The 20,134-nt window shown below is 36.3% G+C and overlaps 1 protein-coding gene across 6 annotated transcripts in view; it reads left to right on the top strand.

Annotated features, from left to right (window-relative positions):
* Positions 1 to 20,134, top strand: part of NLGN1 (neuroligin 1) — an 835,296-nt gene that overhangs the window by 179,166 nt on the left and 635,996 nt on the right. The window contains exon 1 of one of the 6 annotated variants that reach the window (XM_070406786.1): positions 5,840 to 5,868. The exons of the other annotated variants lie outside the window; for them this stretch is intronic. The gene's annotated coding sequence lies outside the window, so the exon portion shown is untranslated. Of the gene's footprint in view, positions 1 to 5,839; positions 5,869 to 20,134 lie in introns of those variants that run through there. 6 annotated transcript variants of the gene reach the window in all.

Below are 20,134 nucleotides of genomic sequence, written 5' to 3'. Positions count from 1 at the left end.
GAGGAAGGTGACACTATTAATAAATTGTATTTCCAGATCTACTCCGGCAATCGATGAATTTGTGAAATTTTCAGCAAAATTGATCATGTGGATGAATTTACCATTCTTTTATTTATTCTTATTAATACAAAAGTGTAAGAAAAACCATTTATACCTTTGTAGTGTGTTCAAATAAAATATTAACTTTATCAACACAAAACAATGTTCTGAAAAAAATCCTACATTTATTATTTTACCAAACAGGGGATAAAAAAGATGATGCATCTTCTGCACTAAAATTTCTCTATTACTGTCATTTCTGAGCTGTGTATTGTGCTATGTTTCCCAAAGAGAAATGAATAGGGTACATAATACTTCTCTCAGAAAAAAGGCCACCCACTGCCATAGGCTGTGTGAGCATAATTCTCACTGACAAGCCAAGATTGAAGAATGTACACAAGACCAATTGCACAGACTCGGTCCGTTTTGCAGCTATTTAACTGCTCATATCAAGTGCTGTGTTTACTTGCATAGAAGTGAAATGGACCCCAAGAACTTGAAAGTGAAGCTGCATGTCTTAGTGTCAGAAATACAGATGGGGCTGGTAAGGTTTTTTTCCTGAGACTTGTACACCTAGATCATTAAAACCATATCAACCGCAGAGAAAGCCTGGGAATACAGAATGGGGGACATGAAGTAGAAAATTATCTTAAGCAACGGCAGGAACAGCTGGCAAGATCAGAGCATGAGACTATGCCCAGATTTCTTTTTGATACTGACTTGCAGGAAGAAGAAGAGAAAAAGTCCCAGGAAAAAGAAAGTGGGGAAAAATCAAACTCATTTTAAGACTTTAGGAAAATGAAAGTTCACATTTGTCAAGCGATCATACTGATCACTTTGCATCATGATTCAATTGGGAAAATTATTTGTGCGAGATTTCTGAAAATTAAAACAGCAAACAAAGTTATTGGCTGACCTAATTAGTAAACACAGCCAGTTGCCATCTTTCCTACCCAGTAACAGAAGGGGAGCTGCACACCACCTTCCAAATCATTGAGCAAATGACTTCTTCAGCGCACTCATTATGCCGAAAGAGTTAAAGGTGCTTCTGAATGTGTTCTACACCCAAGGGAGTGTTGAGTCCTGGAGAAGCTCAGCTGAATGAAGAACCAGAGTATGGCTATTCCTGAAACCCAAAATGTAGGCAGCCTGTCCATTCTACAGCAACATAGATTTATTTCTCTTGGTTCACCTTTTTCTTGCTATGATCATGTTGGTAACCTGCTTCCACATAAGCTTCAGTGAAAGTTAACCTTCGTGAAGGTTAAATGAGTCGTGTGTCCTTAAAAGGCTTGGGCATGAAGGTCCACAATACTGATCGAATGTTGACAGCAGGGGAGCCTATTGACTGTGTTGTCAAGGAGCTCAGTCTGATGGGAAAGGAAATGAGGACCGGTACATATGTTTTGTAAATGAAAATTATCGCTAAAGAAGAAAAAGCTAGTCTTTGGAGCCTTAAAAGGAAGTGTAATTGGGAATGTGATTTGGATGTGGTTAGGAAGTGGAAAATCAGAAACTGATAGGATTTAAGGTAACTAAAATAATATATGACAAGTAGGTATGGCAGGAGAGAATGTGTGCGAAGAAAAGAGAGTAGCATGAGCAAAGGGAGGTGTGAAGGTGGGAAAGAACAAGGATTGTGACTATAGTGCAGCTGGAGTTGGGCTTGGAAACAGATGAGCCGGAATAGGAAGGAAAGATTTATTGGGACTTTTGTGAAGGACTTTGAATGCCAGTGTGGGGATTTTACATTTAATTTGGGAGGCAAAGGGGAGCCACCAGATGTTTGTATATAAGAGAGTGACATGATTAAAACTTGTGTAGGAATATTAATTAGGTAGTTGTCTTTGGTTAGATTGATGTTACAAGAGGCTGGGACTTGGATAATAGTCAGCAGTCTTATATATATTATGTCTCTGACAAGTAGTTGATCAGTAATTTTAACAATCTTACACATATTGAAATTTTCCTGCAGTCCCATTGATCTATGTTTAAAAGGATCCAAAGGATTGGCAATAAAGAGCATTATTAGCCTGTTTTTTCCTCTGTTCTTTTTTTCAAAGAAAGGTATTTTGGAAGAGCCAGTTTACAAAGTTGAAAGGTCATATTCTGGGGAAGGGGCTGGGCCCTCTGGCCTCTTGCCAACATATTAGTGGTGGGAAGAATTATGGCTGGATTCATGGGTTCCTGTCCTGGTTCTATTGTTGCGTTGTTGTGTGACTTTGAAAAAGTCATGTCACCTCTTTGGGCGTCGGTTTTCACTTGTGTGACATGAGGATTTGGGCTCCATGACCTCTAGAGTCATTTCCGTATTTCACATTTTCAGGTTTTTATGAGAAAAGGCAATTGCAGTGGATAAAAGTGTTACTATCTGTCTGCATTTTCTTCTGCCTATTTCACTGACTCACCAAGAATTCTAGAGAGAAGGAGAGTTCAATTCATGCATGGATTTAATGGAGCATGAGCTTGTTTCATTTCTTGCAACAGTTTAACTACCATCTTTAATGTTTTCTTGTCATGCTCCTACTATTGCTTTTTTCCCCTGTTTCCAAGAAACTAAACTGTTGCAGATGTCTGCTCCCATGTTCTACAATGAATTAAGGCTACATTAAGAGTACATTTTCTTTTTTATATTTAAGAAGATTTAGAATACTAATTTAAATAAATTAGCTGTGGTATAATATTGTATATTTTAGTTATATCTGCCATGGAATCACTTATAGATCACAAGTTGTCTAATTTTTCTTAACTAGGAAGATGTTATGGCTAATAACAACCTTTTATATTTATTTATATTTTTCCCTTGGGGCATCCACATAGTTTTGTAAAGAGGCTTGAGAGGATAACATGATTAATATGTATTACAGTGAATATCTTTTTGAACTCTACAGTAATTATCAGAGATTACATTCATATCAGTTTGGTCAGACAGATGTAGAGAAGGGCTGAGTCAAATATTCTCAACTCCACCCACTTGTCATTCCCTTGATTCTAATGAGAGAGTCATCAACTCTTTTTGGATTTACTCTATTATGTTTAAACAGTATTTAGCAGATTGACTTTGAATTGTCAGGGGGCTGGGACTATCACTATTAGAAGTGTCATTCCCCTTTCATTTTTCCCCTTCTCAGTTTACAGAAGAAAAATGGACAGGTGAATTGAAATGGTGAAGAATTTGGGTAAAGGAATGACATTACATAAATTATCAAAAAGATATCCTTGATATGGGTTTTAGAAATAAGCTAATATGACCTGGTTCTGAGACATGAACAGCTATTTTGTGATTGCAGATTTTGGAAAGATTATGCCTCTCCCTTATATGTATATCCCATCTATAACAGATCTGGCCCTCCAGCACCCTGGGACACCCTGCTTGCCTATGCTGCTGAATCTAGCCGAGACGTGGGGTTCCTAGAAGCCTAGGAGAAGGGGCTTTTCTTAAGTTAGAGAATTAATGACTCAGTCAATCACTTGCAGATTTTGTTAAGCACCTACCAAGGTTCTGTTCAACAGCATAGCAGTAAACAAGGCAGGTGCCCACACTCCAGAGACACACATAACAGCATAACCACCACCCTGGAACTTTTGCTCAGATTGCAGTTGAATAAAACAAAATTTGGATTGGCTTATTAGTTTTAGTAAATTTGTTTAAATGGATAAATGTGTCCATTTACTCATCTTCTCCCAGTTAATATGTCTGCGATGTCATGGTATGATTGTGTGGGTCTCTGTCTTACTCTCCTCTCTCTGAGAAGACAGAAAAGCATGGTGTTTCAGCTACAAATCATGAACTATTTATTAAGTAACCTGTTATGCAATATTTATGGCTTAAATCATTAATTCTTATTTTAGTTAGTGATACAATAGTAAGAGCGTATGTTAATTAACTAAATAATAAGGTAGCTAACGATTATTCACTCAACTTGCCCGAACTATTCACTTGAATCTGCCTAGAAAATCTCAGACTATTTAATGAAATACAAGAAGTCTAAAACACAAATTAATGGACTTTTAACAGAGCTACCAGTTTGAAAAACTCAGTACAAAATGGAAATAAACTCACTGTAAGAACTGTGGACTTTGTTATAATATAAAGGATGTCAGAAACATATTTGAAATTTAGTGTGATTTTTCTGGTAGCTGGAAATACAACTTTGGTAATTGAATTGAATTTAGCATCTATATCACAATATATTCGAATGTTCCAAATTCCTTCTTGTTTTACAGCCTTTAGATCAGAGCTCAGAGAGCTGTATGCATTCATAGAAATGTTCTGTATCTGCTCTGATGGGTATGGCAGCTACTGACTACACATGGCTGTCAGGCACTCAAGACATGGCTAATGGGACTGAAAAACTATTTAATTTTTATTAATGTAAATTAAAATTTAAATAGCTATCAATGATTAATAGCTACCATTTTGGGCAGAGCAGCTAGAGGATGATAAGTATCAACAGAAGAAAGATAAAAATCATCCAGCATTTTCAAATTTGAGCAAAAACTCAGTGTCTGTATATTGAAAAATTTTGAATTTAGAAGAAAATAACTAGAAATTATAAGAAATTTACTTATTCAAATCGAATATATCAAGTATGATTATTTTTAATTTCAGGGTTTTTTTAGAATAACACACTATAGAATTTATCTTAGCTAACTACAGATTTTTTTTTTGTAGAAAATTTATCATCAATGCTTTAAAAGTAAAACAAAAGGCCTTCAAAACAATGTATTACATCAAATGCTATTTTATGTGGGGTGCTCTTGCTGTTATATTTTTTTAAGAGATAATATAGTTAAGAACTTGTTTTGTTTCTGGAACTAATGTTTACCATATTTTCTCCCAAGAATATACGCTAGGTTGGCCATATCCCGCCAACTATTCTAGAATTGGTCCTTGAAAAATGACTTAATCATTTGGAAATATTTTTATTATTTGTTTTTATGACTCTCAGCTTACAAACTTGTCACAAGGTTTGCTTTTAGAGATTTTAAATTGACCATTATAACTGTTGACATTTCAAATCATTTTCTAAGACTTTGCTGATGATTCATAATCTATTCTGCGTTTCAAAAACTAGCTGTTGGCAAAAATGGCAAAACTATCCCAGTGGGGGATAAAGGTAGATTTCCCTTGAGATCTCTTGAAAGTCATTGACTGGAAAACAAAAACATTTTCATAAGACTGGCTCACGAGGAAACAAATATCATCAATAGTGATATCTTCTTTCTTGTTTTCCTCTCTTTTTTTCTCATCTGCCATGACTTTAAGTTGAACACATTATATGGCAATATTTGAAATTTGTGATTTTCTAGCATATTAACCGAGCACCAAAATACTTATTCTTTGCATCCCTGCATAATCTCAATGAGTATTGGTTTCTTTGTTTGTAGCAAATTAACTTCTTCCAGACCTTGGCATAAACCGCTTATGTTTAAAATTGTTATTTTTTTAATGCATGGATTTCTTTTCTTTTTTTAAAATTTATTTCAGAGAGAGGAAGGGAGAGGAAGAGATGGAGAGAAGGAGAGAAACAACAATGATGAGACAGAATCATTGATCAGACTGCCTCCTGCACTTCCCTTGCTGGGGATTGAGCCCAAAACCTGGGCAAGTGCCCTGATCTGGACTTGAACTGTGATCTCCTGGTTTATGGGTCCATGCTCAACCATTGAGCAACACTGGCCAGGCTATTCATGGTTTTCTTAATAGCAGCTTGAGTTTTTCCTAATTTTAGGAAGATACATGTCATTTATTTTGCATACTTTTTTCCCCCTCACAAGGACTCACGCGTTAAATTATTCAAGAAGCTGGCTGTACATTTAATCCAGGTAAGACTTTTTTCTTTTAATATGTTGACTGTTCAGAAAAAGAAACCATTCCATCAGAAATTATTCAGCATTGTCTGAATTCTTCTTCTGTCTCCCATGAGGCTTTGGTTGATGTACCTGATTCCAGAATTTGTCCATTGAATGTCTCTCTTTTATATCTCTGCATCTTTCTCCCTTATGTGAATGCTCACTTCTCTTTGTCAAATATTACTCTAATCTTCTATCATGTGTATAGTTGGAGCTTTAGACGGTGAAAATAGTTCTTACTAACTTAAGGCTGGCCTGCCTGGGTAGACAAGCTTTCTAGAGCCCACGGTTTTTGGAAAGGGCTTGGATTCTTCACTTCCTAGATAACCTTGCTCCATAACAAGCTCTTCTTAGTGGAGAATGTTTTCTGTTCTTGTTTACAGATGTGGGAATGTCTCCTGGTATTAACCTTAGAGTGAACCAACTAGTTGGCGGAAAGACTCACAAAACATCTCTGTTACTCTTTTATGATTAATACATTTTTATGCTAGAAATTCATGAGAAAATGCCTTAGATTTTGCCTTTTAACAATAGTTACTGAGCATCCATGCTGTGCAGAACAACTTATTGACTTGTGATAGTGATCTTAGATATGAAAAAAAATCTTTGTAAATATGCCCTTAAAAAATAAATGACAGGCCTTAGCCAGTTTGTCTCAGTGGATGGAGCATCATCCCGTGGACTGAAGGGTCTCAGGTTTGATTCCAGTCAAGGCCACATGCCCAGGATGCAGGCTTGATCCCCAGTGGGGGGGTGTGCAGGAGGCAGCTGATCAATGATTCCCTCTCATCATTGATGCTTCTATCTTTCTCTCCCTCTCCCTTCCTCTCTGAAATCAGTAAGTCTTTTTTTATTTTGTTTGATAAGTCTTCTAAATAGGAGAATCTAATTATTTCCTTGTTCATGGACTATATTCCCACACTGGAGTTGATCTAATGTAATTAGTTGGCAAACACCATCTCTATGTTGCTAAAAATTAGATTTCAAGAACAGCAAAATGACCAATGGAAAATTATCTTTTTAATTAACAAATACTTCTCAAATTTAAACAAATATTCTTTATTCAGAGACTTAGGTTTAGTTATCATTACACGAAGAAAATAATAATTTAGATTTAAAGGATGAGCCTTTAACAACAAGTTTTAAAATGTCCAGTGAAAGGTTATTGAAGATTGGGAATCCTTAGATAAAGGACTTTCAGCAAAGTTGTATATCAAGTTTCTCTCATACAATTCTCTTTGAATCACATATGCATAACAAATCCATTTATCTCCAACTCCATCACATCTTGTTTAATATTGCTGGCTTAAATATCTGTACTTTCATTGCTACTAAAAAGGTTTGATTCTGTTAAAACACTGAAGAATCAATCTCCATTTCAGACTTAATCAGACTTGTATATTTATAGTTGAAAAGGCTTCAAAATTCAATGTTCTTTTTCTTTACCTTTCTAGAACAGTTTTATTCTTTAATATTGTATACCAAAGATTCAGGAGAACTTGAAAGATGCCGAAGGTCAAAGAAAGCAAAAGTTGTTCTGTTTGAGAGGCTTTTCTTTTTTAAAGATAAAGGAAAAGAAAAAAAATGCAAGTCTTTAGAATAAATTATATTTCCCAGTTACTATGTATGAGCCATGCCTGGGAAAGTGAACAAAGGCAGAGCCAAGGCAATGTAATTGGGAGGCTAAGCTATTTTGGAAGGTATTACCAAGTCTCCACAGACAAGGAAGAAAGTATTCTCAGGGAAGCACTTAAGTGGCTGATATTTTCTCCAAACTATGAGGAAGATTTTCAAGGCATAGAGCTAATGCTGTCCCATGTTGGCATCATGAACAGTGAATAATACTCTTTTAAAGAAATAAATTTGAAGTTTTAGAATCTCTAACTGTAATTATTCACACTTAACTACTTTTTTTTTAAAATATGGGAGTAAGTCTGTTATAGTTAAGGAAATAAAACCAAAGACCATTTCAAAATAAAAGCTCAATATAATCTAAAAGAAAGAAACAAGTTAAAACTATATTAAGTATGTGTGGATGGCAATGTCCTGCATTTCCTCCAAAATCAAGTAGTCTAGTAGAGTTCTTTCAGGTGGATACTGCAGGCCTTTTATAAGTAGATTCTCTCCCCCACCCTCCTTTTGGATGCAGTAATGCATTTTAAGATGACCCTTTTGTAATATCATCCTTCAGAATTTCTTCTCTTCCATGGAGACTTTCATTCCTTTGGGAAATCTGTTTATCATCTCTTCAAGGACATGTCTTATTAGGCATCTCTGTTCTTTAAAAGTTCTTTTCACACAAGTTTCCCTATTGTAGAGCAACATTCTTCTGACTTGCTTTGCTTAAATTTTCTTTCAAGGTCCATAAACCTCTTGACTTTGTTACTTCAATTATGTATGCAAATATTAGCGTTACTGGAGGTTGGGGAGGGAGACCCTTGGGAGAGATGAGACTTGAGTGGTATAGTAAGAAAAGGAAGGAGAGAAGAGGGGTAGTTTGGTGGAAATTGTCCAGATGGGGGGCTTCAGAGAAAATCCAAGGTGAGAACCAGTAGGTAAGTTGCCTTCTCAGGACTTGAAGGTGTGGCATGCTAACTTGTCCTTCTCAATGATTCCAATGGGTAACTGTATTGGTTGTTTTAGATTTAAATAATTTGGGAGAGACAAGTCCATTCAGAAAGTGGTGATTTTAAACAAAAGTGTGGTTCAAATTATTATTATTAGCAACTGATCACCAAATAAGGAATATCCTGTTAAGTGGATTTGCACATGTAGAGAACACAGAATCCTGGTTTTGAGGAAGATTGTTTATGATATTATTTGTTCATCCTTTCTAAGTGTAGATTTTTTTAATCATTAGGGCTTAACTTTCCTCTTATTTATTTTGAGACTTAACTTTCCATTTATTTCTGAAAAGCCCCAAACAACAAAAGGCTTTGTGCTTGACCCTTACGTATCCATTTGTGTTTGTGTATGTGTGTTGCAGGTGTGGGGGGAGAGTGTTTGTGTGAATTTACGTATTTATGTGAGTAAGAAAGAGATGCTACCAGAAGCAAGGATTTCACTTCTATCTTTGTACTTCACAAATGTTGGTTTTTATCCCAGAGTTGTTTTTCAAGTATAATTTCTTTTGACAACTCAGTAAGTATAGATATTTGTAGTTACATATATCCATGGTTACAAGAGTAAATCCAATCTAAGTAGGAGTAAAATCTACTCTGGAATGACAGTTATTTACTTGAAGTTATTTTTCAACATGCATTCTGAATACATGAAAATGGGTTTCCATCCCATAAATTTCTCATCATTATTTTTCTTGCATTATATATTAAGATTAAGTTGTGGCACAAAACTCTTGAAAATTATGCTTTTATAATTTGCAATTTCAAGATGTGGTTTAAAATGTGTTTTATTTTTAATTTCATAATGAACTTTAATATTTTTCTACTTCCTTAAGCCTACAAATATGATCTGGGAGCAGATTCTTTACAGCTGGTTTATAAACCCTTGGAAAATGTTGTTTATAATAGAAATGCTGCCATAAAGTTTAAATCTACCAGTGTTAAGAGGCAGCCTTCAATCTTCATGATATGCTGACAACATAGAAGTTTGTTTTCAGATGCATCTGCAATGTCTATCTTGAGCGTTCCAGATTGTAGGAAATGAAGTTTCTTTCACTTAGAGGAAAAAAACTCATCATTTTGCTGAGGGCAGCATCAGTGGAAATGGGTTTAGTATTCTGTATATAATACTTAGTACTTTTTGAATTTTGCTTAATATGGGGCTTCCCAAATGGTGGTCGTTCTGCTGGAATGTGTGAGAAACATACCATATTTTTCCATGTATAAGATGCCATTTTTTTCTAAAATCGTTAGACTGAAAATTGAGGGGCGTCTAGGAGGGAGCCCCGCAAGTGCATAGCTACCCATACCTTGTCAAACAGGGTTCCTCCAATCAGGAGCCTTATTGTTACTGATGTTATGTGATGCTGTAATTGGAGGTAGAGGTGAAGAATGTGCAGATGCAACAGGGACCTGAGCGTTCTGAGCCCATAAAGATGTCAAAAAATAAAAAGATAAATACCGGTAAGCAATGATTGTCTTACTCTGCACAATTCAAACTGAATGTAATCAGCTATGCAAAAGAACATGGAGATAGAGCTTCAGAGAGACAATTTGGACCTCCTCCCACTGAGTGTATGATCAGACAGTGGAGAAAACAGGACAAACCACTCCTTAAAATGCCAAAAAAGAAGAAGGCCTTAAGCAGAAAACCAGAAAAATGTTTAAAATATTAATTTCTTAATTTGGGGTTGGAAAAGTGCCAGGGAGGAGGGGGACATCTTATACATGTGGTGTCTTATACACGAAAAAATATGGTAACTTTGAAATTTCTAGGAATAAGGTAAATAATTTTGTATTGCTTCTCTTTAAAAAATTCTGGTGCATCCTAGCTTTATGGAAAATGCCTGAAGTCACTTTGAGTTTATCTGAAGGGGTGCTTTTGTTGATGGTAGATGCATACACATTCCAAGAATGACCATAAAATTAGTTCATCAGAACAACATGGCCTTGGTTTACTTTTAGTTCTGTCATTTTATGCTTGATGTTCAGGTGAAGGTCAGAGAATTCAGTCATCAACCATTACATATTTTAGTATCAGTTGGGTCTGTGAATATTTACATGTCCTAAGAAGCTCAGTGGGGCAGGGTTTTTCTACAGCTGACTAGGCTCTTACTGTCTAGTCTTTATCTCTTGAGATTACAAGTCAAGAAAAACAGGCTCAGACATTTGTGCTTCCGTAGCGTGGTTCACTAGGTACACAGATAGGATTTTTCTTAAGAACACAGGGTTCCCCTACAGGGGTGGTTTGTGTAGTTGCCTTCTAAAGAAGAGATGGGATAAGATTACTTTTAATACCTGCTCTCAGATTACTTTTAGTACCTACTCTAATTGCTTCAAGAAATAATTTTCATTGACCAAAATTTGTATGCTGCTTTTAAAATATGTTTTACTTTTATGCAATAAAAAATGTACATAAACGAGTTCCTGGGACCTAGAATCTGAGAAATAGGGGCCAGATCATAGAAAGCTTATAGGATATACTTTAAGGACTTTACCATTTACTGTTTAAGATGAGCAGCCTTTGAAGGGCTCTGAAGCAAGGATTGGCATGAGCTGATTTGTTGGCCCCTTTCAATCTGTTCTTAATACAATAACCAGAAAGGATATCTTTCTAACTGACTCAGATTATTTTCTCAGCCTTCAGTAGAGTCCAATTAAAAACTCTTCAGTGGTGTTCATTGCTCTTCATATTATATCCTCCATGGCTTGACCTCTGCCAACTTTTCTAGCTTTATCTGGTTCTATACTTATCCTGTAGTCACTCTGTCCTTTAGCATTTCTAATGTACTCACTAGCGTAGTTTTCCTAATGGTGTGTTCTTAGCCACATATACATGACCTTCATATTATTAAATGACAAGTTGGGTATTTACAACTGATCTGATAGGAATGGGGAAATTTGTAAATTCCTGAAAAGATAAATTTTGCAGTTCAGGGGCTTACACATGTCCCAGGAGTTCTATATGGACATCTCCAGGGACAGGCAGGGAAATTGCCAACTATGAAGGAAGCCCAGTCTTTTGGGTGTTTAGGAACAGTACTTCTGAGTAAAGGATTTCTGGTGAAGTGTTTCAGGTGAAGAAAATGAGACTTCTAGGTCCCACAACAAAAATAAGCTCCCCATTTTCCTTAGAAATGCTCATTTAGCAGAACAGTGTTCATAGGAAAAGAGAATATATTGGGCTGAATATTTTTTACATAACCCTTGCTGATTTCCCATAGCTTGTTCAACTTCTTACATATAATCCACTTATATTAGCTTATACTCACAACAACACTGCAGGGCATTGTTCTATTGCTCATTTTAATAGAATTCAGAGATGGTGTAGTAAATAACAACCTGCCTAAGTAATTCCCTGCTACAGTAAAGACAATCTACTCAAGGCTGCATCTGCCAATAAAGGTAATCTTGCCTAAATTCATATTTTTTAATTAAAACCTTATGGGATTTAAAATTTTCAAATTACTGAAGAAATACATGTTCTATGTTTTTCAAAAAAGTAGACAATATAGTACTGGATAAAACAGTAAGTGAAACTCCTCATTGACTTCTTCAATCTCACTAGGTAATTTGTTGACAACATATATCAAAGATATGGTTTTAAAAAGTTAAACAAAATGTCCATATCCCCTATAAAAGAAATGAATAAGTAAATAAAATCTCCTTTTTCATGCTTGCCAATCCCATTCTGCCGGGGTTCTTTTCAGCATCAAGGAGGGTTCAGCAATCTGGAGAAGGCTGTGTGTAGATTAAATAGGAGTCCAAAGACGAAGCATAATTTTGAAAGGCATTTGGGGGTCAGAGGAGCCTAGTTTAAAGGAAACTAAGATCTAAGTTCTCTTCCTCTCAGGACCCCATGCTTTTTATTAACACAACTTTTCCTGAGGAGAGGCAGAGATATACACTTCAAAGGGTCAGGGTTTCATACACAGAGGCATTGTCAGAATGGAAGAAATTAGCCTATGGCTGTTCAGTTGTTTGGCCAGTAGGAGGCAATAACATGTAGATTAAGATGCCCTCAGCTGTCTTGCAGCCAAGCCATCATCCCTTTTCAGGTTTGGGGAAATGCCCTCAGCCATTCCCAACAGGGGACTACATGTGTGACTCAACCCTGTTGAGTCCCCAAGTTCCATCAACCTTTTGATAAAACTCTTGCAGTTATGACATGCTAGAACTGGCTTCTGGCACCATTCCATAGATATGATCACTATGTAGAAATTCATAATCCTTTGTATTTACATGTATTACTGTTTCATATAATATGTTTCTTCATATGAATTTCAAATATCAATATGTATATGTTTTACACTTTTACAAAATGGAGTGGCATAATGCATCTTACTCAACAATTTGCTTTTTTTTTCTCAATTAACAATAAATTATAGACCTCTTCCCACATCAATAATGCATCTTTTTTACTAATTCTTTAATGCATATGTAGTGAGAGGAATATAGCATGATTCATTTAATAATTACTTTCTTGGAAATATATTTGGAAGCGCATACTAAACATTATTTTACTTTGTGTATTTATAATTCAGCTGATTTACTATTGTTAATTACTACTATGCTTTAGAAAGATCATTCTGTCAATAGTGTGCATTGAGTTGGAACTGGGAAAGAAGGTGCATGCAGGGCTGTAAGATATTGTTCTCACCCAGCTGGTGTGGCTCCGTGGTAGAGCATCGACCAAAAACCAAGAGGTCACTGGTTTGATTCCCAGTCAGAGCATATGCTGGGGTTGCATCCCTGATCTCCAGTAGGGGACATGAGGAGGCAGTCTGTACATGATATTTCTCTCTCATAGATGTTTCTATTTCTCTATCGCTCTCACTTTCTTTTTTTCTACAAATCAATAAAAACATACTTAAAAAATATATTGTTTCTCTCTGTGATGATCTGTCCTGTAGACAGAGAGAAGTAGACCGGAATGGGGCAGAGGAGTGGGCTAGCACTGGCAGGTGGAGGAAGAACAGTCAGGGAGGAGCACTTGAGAGGACAATAGGACATGTAGGTGAATGTAGAGAACACAAGGAAAAAGTGCTTTGCTATACAATGCAGAAATGTTTCCACTGTGACACATGGATAGGTAAATTTAAGTTTGGATCTTTTCTAAAATACAACACACTTTAAAAAATAAGGTTGTCAGTAGTAGAATGCTGCTTTAAATCACCTTTTACAGAGTCTATAAACATTTATTTTCCCTAACAACACTAATGGTTACATAATACCATGAATCACACAAATGTCTACAGGTTATTGTATGTTCTCATCTGTCACTTGCTTCTTGTACATATACCATTCACTGTCCACAACCCCTGAGAGAGAGAGAGAGAAAGAGATTGTCATCCCCATTTTATTTTATTGATATGGTACAGAGATATTCAGTAATTTAAGTTTAAAGGGAGTTATTACCTTTAGAGATACTCTGCTTCTGCAGATAAGGACAAGGGAGCTCCTGTTTCCTATATTAATTCTCATTAGTTCTCTGATAAAGGCATAATGGTAATAGTAGTAGTGCCCTCTCTATTTTTGAAATAATGTCATTCCACCATTCTGTTTTCAATGGAACATTTGGGCTCATATTTTTCTATTTGTGAGAAGAGAAAAACAATCACACATATCCATAGTATCTTCACTGTATTTCACATAGGAATATACAAGAAAATATTTTCCTGAAGAAAATGATTTCAGAAGACACTTTTCTGGAAATGAATACTCACTGGGCTATTTGAGGAACTGACTAAAATTTAAATTCTTTTTCTTTGTTTGGGTGCTTTCTGTACCCAAAATGATTTTATTTTATTATCTTAATTTTCTCATTACTTTTATTAATTAGAAGACATTTTATACCAACAAAAGCTTGAAATGACATTCATTCTTCAAAATTATGAGAGACTCTATCTGTGGGGGGTTAAGTTAATTGGGTAAAATATTTTTGAAAGGACAGAGTTTTATGTTCAATAAATGAAACCCACATTTCTATTGAATTCTTTTCCTATCTGTTAACAACTAGTTATGGAAGAAGATCATGATCAACACGAAGCAGGCTCCTGATGTTCAATTCTAAGCAGAGACCTTTAGTTTATTTATTAGCCATGAAAAGACATCAAGGGTAGCGGTGTTTTATTCCCAGCTCCTAAATTACTTCAGCTTGTTATTTGCTAGCCCACCCTAGTTTCTATATTTCTACTAAAAAGTAAGAAAATAACTTAACAACGGATTTTATCAATTTGTTGTTTAGTAGAATGTAATTAGTCAGTACAAGGGAAAAATGCCATAGGTAAATTATATCTGTGATACCCCCTAACTCACCACTGCATTCCTGCACAAGAACAGGTTTTGTCATTTGCTTTTGGTACTTCCTTGTGGTAGTGCCAAAAAAGAGAAGAAAAGGGAAAAAATGCTTTGTATCAACCACTTTTTCCATTGCATACCTAACAGAACAGTGAAGTGGTTCTATTACTTTTAGGGATAATATAGAGCCCTAGAGATCAGTGAGACTAAAGGTACAAGAGTTGGAGGGGTTGGATAAATCCCTCCAGGAAACTATAACCATTGTATAGGTTATAAAACTGAGATTCAGATGTTGAGTGTCTTCTCTATGGTCACAGTTGATCATGACATTTCCCTCTTTCTCCTTCTTTCTTTCCTCTTTCCCACCTTCCTTCCCTCCCTCCCTTCCTTCATATTATTATAGTATATTATTATAATACTAGAGCCCTGGTGCACAGAAATTTGTGCAGGGGGGAGGGGGGGGAGTCCCTCAGCCTGACCTTTGCCCTCTCGCAGTCTGGGACCCCTCAGGGGATGTCCACCTGCTGGCTTAGGCCCGCTCCCTGGGGGATTGGGCTAAGCTGGCAGTCAGACATCCCTCTGGCAGCCCGGGAGCCCTCGGGACATGTCCACTTGCCAGTGGGGAGCAGGCCTAAGCTGCAGTCGGACATCCTTAGTGCTGCTGAGGAGGCGGGAGAGGCTCCTGAGACCACCGCTGTGCTGGCAGCTGGCAGCCTGGCTTGTGGCTGAGCAGAGCTCCCCCTGTGGGAGCGCACTGACCACCAGGGGACATGTCCTGCATTGAGCGTCTGCCCCCTGGTGGTCAGTGTGTGTCATAGTGACCAGTCATTCTTACTATGGGTCAGTTTGCATATTATCCTTTTATTATATAGGATAATATAATATAATCATATGATATAATGTAATATAATATAATATTAATTAGTCCTATTTTATATTAACCAGAACACCCCTAATTCTTTATTTTTTTGTTGCTAATCCTCACCTGAGAATATTTATTTTTCCATTAATCTTTTAGAGAGATTGGAAGAGAGAGGGAAAGACAGAGAGAAACATTGATGTGAGAGAAACACATTGATCAGTTGCCTCCTGCATGAGCCACAAACAGGGCCCAGGCCAGGGAGGAGCCTGCAACCAAGGTACATGCCCTTGACCGAAATGGAATTGAACCTGGGACCCTTTGGTCCACAGGCTGATGCTCTATCCACTGAGCAAAACCGGCCAGGGTCTCATTCTTTTTTTATAATATGTTTTCATTGATTTTATAGAGAGGAAGGGAGAGGGAGATAGAGATAGAAACGTCAATGATGACAGAGAATCATTGACTACTCCCTGCGCGACCCTATGGGGGATAGCGTCCACAACCCAAGAGTGTGCTCTGATCCGGAATCAAACTATGACATCCTGGTTCATTGGTCCATACTCAACCACTGGGCGACACTGGCCTGACCACCCATCATTCTTCATCCTTAGAGTATTTGCATTTGCTTTTTTGGGGGAGTTTTAATTTTTAACTCTTTAGACTAGGACATTCTTTGGTATAACTAAAAATGTGTAAGCCAAAATAATTAGGTTCATGGTCTGGAATTTTAAAATATGGTTATTGTCAACTTTTTTTCATTCTTGTGACTAACTGAAAAATAGTTCAGTGAGGATTTAATGTTAACTTGACACAACTTTAAGAGGAAAAGGATAGTGTTCTTCTAGATAAAACAATGACTTGTGTTTTTCATTCATACACTATTGAGGCCAATAGTAATTGTAAAAAGTTATAACAACAAACAAACTTAGAAATCTAAAGCAAAGAATTAGGATGAAAATGACTCTAGTGGAAAAGAGGTCAATAAAAGACATTTGACTATCTCCTGACAGTGCTGTGCCTAAATCAGAATAAAAAATAAATACATTCTCAGTTGTTAACTTTATGATTCAAAGTGCAATTAGAAATAAAATAAATTTGGGAAAAATTTTTGTCTTCTTGTGTTAGTCTAATCCAGGTTACTTTGTGATAAATTAAGAAAAAAAAAAGTTACCTTTGCTGAAGAGCACACACTGGGTGATATGAAACAGTCTTTATTCCCAAGAAAAGGACTTGGCTGTGTAGGGACTCACCTATCTCCAAAATCTGAAAGTCAATAAAAATAATTAAAGAAGCCTATGAGACTTTTTAGTGTATTATACGTGGAGTTATTGGGTAACTGTATCTAAGTGACAGTTTATTATAAAACTAGAGGCCCGATGCATGAAATTCATGCAAGAGTAGGCCTTCCATCCCTTGGCTGCCGGCACTGGCTTCCCTCTGCGACCCAGGACCTGGGCTTCCCTTGCAGCTCCAGCTTCATTCAGAAGGTCGTCCGGAAGGACATCTGGTCTAATTAGCAATATTACACTTTTATTTTTATAGATATCTTTGGAAATATTCCATTTAAAATATTAAGAATAATTTTTGTTCCCTTCTGTATTTTTAAATTTTTCTGCTATCATAATGCATCAAGGCAAAACTGGTTAGAATGGTCCATAATTGGCCTCTGAATAACATTCAAATTGAATGACCCACACTTGGTATGAGTCATAGGAAATTATTTTTACCACTAGTCCTTCATATATAAGTTTTTTATATGCTTTCATTTTAGTTACTTCAAATAGTGAAAGTAACATTTAAAAACTAGCCATATTACAGTATATTTATTTAAGTCTCCCAATATAATCAGAATTTGATTTTTATGACCCATATTGCTTTCACAGGCATTATTTTATGGTTAAGATACTGACATGCTATGATGTTATGAGGCATGTCTGCATAGCAAAGGTGTTTGTTCTTTGGAACTGAGCTCAGGGAAGCTCCTATGATGCTTTAAAGTATAGAAGTAAGTAATGGGTGAGAAGACCATGGGGAAATTACAGTGATGAGTCATTAAAATGTGTGTTTCTTTCCTTTTGGCGGGGGGGGGGGGGGTTGGGGGGGGTGAGGGGGGCGCTATGTCACTATAGTATGCACATAGGATATAGACTTTGATGAGTGCTTTGCTTCTCTGTACCTGTGTTTTGGATTTAGCCCTCTGAACTCAGATAAAATTCACCAGAGATGCTGTTTCATTCCTTACTTTTCAACATTTGGAAGTGAAATTGTGAAACTTTGATATTTAAACCATTCATGGCAGTTCAAGATATACTATTAGGTAGATTTCAGTAGAGATGTTTGCCTTCCTTGCATCCTCCAGAGAGCTAAAACTTGAGTTATTTTCCCCCCACCTGGATAAAACTCTGGGTTTATGCTGCTTCACATTCATCAATAGAGTTCTTTTAAAATCACACACTAATGAATAGATGGGTAAATGCATTTATTAGAGTATTTCTTTTATGTAGTCACAAAGGTGAAAAAGCCTGGCTGTGCCTCTGTTTGGATGTTTCAGGGTGAGAAAGTGTAATTGTAGCTATGAAATGAAGTGGGAGTAAAATGAGTTTGATGGTTCAGTCAACTTCAGTAGACAGATGCTGATTTTATATTTTAATAGGAAAGGTTATACAAAAATTGTTATAAAATTGAAAGGACAATAAGTTGCCAGTTTGAGAGCATTATTAAAAGAAATATGGATGTGGAATTTTAAAATAAAATGTGAGATCTTATTCTTATAAACATGCTGCTTTTATTTTTTTAACATTTCTCTCTTATCACCCTGAATATGTGATGTTACATCTCACTTAATTTCTGATATTTTTGCTGTTCTTTAGTAAAATGAAGATGATGCCTATTATAAAAGAATTCATGAGCAATTAGCTGAGAAAAATAATAATTCCAAAGATGGAATCTTCATGAAATAAGTCCTCTTTAGGCAAATATCAGTTTTTAAAGTATGATTTAATAAGATGATGGTTATATAATTTTTTTTTTCTGTAAAACACTGTGAAAAGTATCCAGAGTAATTTTAGAGGGAAGAATTCTTTTCATCTATTAATTTGCATTACTAATTATAGACATTAATTGCTTTCTGAGTTGATAGAAGATACACATGTAGTGCAGGATATATTGCCACACACTGAACAAAATGTTGCGTATCCCCTAACCAGTTTGGCCCAGTGGATAGAGCATTGGCCTGCGGACTGAAAGGTCCCAGGTTCGATTCCGGTCAAGGGCATGTACCTTGGTTGCGGGCACATCCCCCCAGTAGGGGGTGCGCAGGAGGCAACTGAACTATGTTTCTCTCCCATTAATGTTTCTAACTCTCTATCCCTCTCCCTTCCTCTCTGTAAAAAATCAATAAAATATATTTAAAACAAAACAAAAAACAAAGAAACAAAATGTTGCATAAATTGGAGAAGTATATTTATAATATTAAAAACCCAATGCAGTGAAACTTAAGGAAAAGTTAAAATATAGCTCCTCATATTTTTAAATTCTAGCTCATTCATATTTATTGTTAACACTGGTGAATCATTTATGTAAAATATGAATTATGTAATTTTTAAATTTTTTGAATGAAGAAACAAGAGGTGCTTATCCAAAAGAAAAAATAATAATTCAAACTTTAAAATGCATGATTGTAATGTCTTTGTATTATTTCTAGGCCATTCGTATGCTAAACAGGAATATTAAAGCAATTGGCAGTGCTGTAGGGATAGGGGAAATAATATTATTGAACTTGAATTTTTGATATAAGATACTTCACCCACTTAAAATTTTACTTCACTGTTTGCTTTCTAGCTCTAAATATGAATGGGACTGGTCACTAAGAATAGACTATCTAATTAATATATTGTTTTCCTGGCCAGCATGTTTTTGCTGGCTTCCTTAGGACGATTTCCTAGGGAAATGCTGCCAAGCAGCATTCTCTCTCATATCTATCCACCCAATGGACTGAAATAGTTATTTTGGGTCTTGCAGTCCTACAAGTTCAACCAGGCAGTTAACTAACTTGAGTCAAAAAGAAGAGTAAAGGTTATAGAACTTGGTCTGGCAGCCAGCGGCATGGCAGACAGGCAGGCTGTTGAGGCACCTGTGAGAGGTGGTACACCTGGATGCCTTTCCGCCCTCTGGTGTTGTGAAAATTTATGGGGGCCAAGGTGGTTGCCCAGTCATGCAGATGGTTCTGGGCAACTTCTCAAGGAATGGTTAGACATAGAAAATTGAAGTAGGGAGCTAGTTACTGAAAATAGGAATGAAGTGAAGAAATGTAGTTGCTAGGCTGTTTTTAAGGTGATCAGAGCAGAACTAGCAATTGCTTTGATCTCACAATGAGTCTCTTGAAAATCGTCGAGAGAAAGGCTCAGACCAATGCTAGAATATGGGACTGGTTGAATGCACAATTGGAAGTTTAGTC

Source organism: Myotis yumanensis, unplaced genomic scaffold (assembly GCF_028538775.1).
Source record: "Myotis yumanensis isolate MYYU_CA2020_CCGP unplaced genomic scaffold, mMyoYum1.0.hap1 SCAF_2, whole genome shotgun sequence".
Taxonomy (NCBI): Eukaryota; Metazoa; Chordata; class Mammalia; order Chiroptera; family Vespertilionidae; genus Myotis; species Myotis yumanensis.
This window is presented reverse-complemented; position numbering and strand designations above follow the sequence as displayed.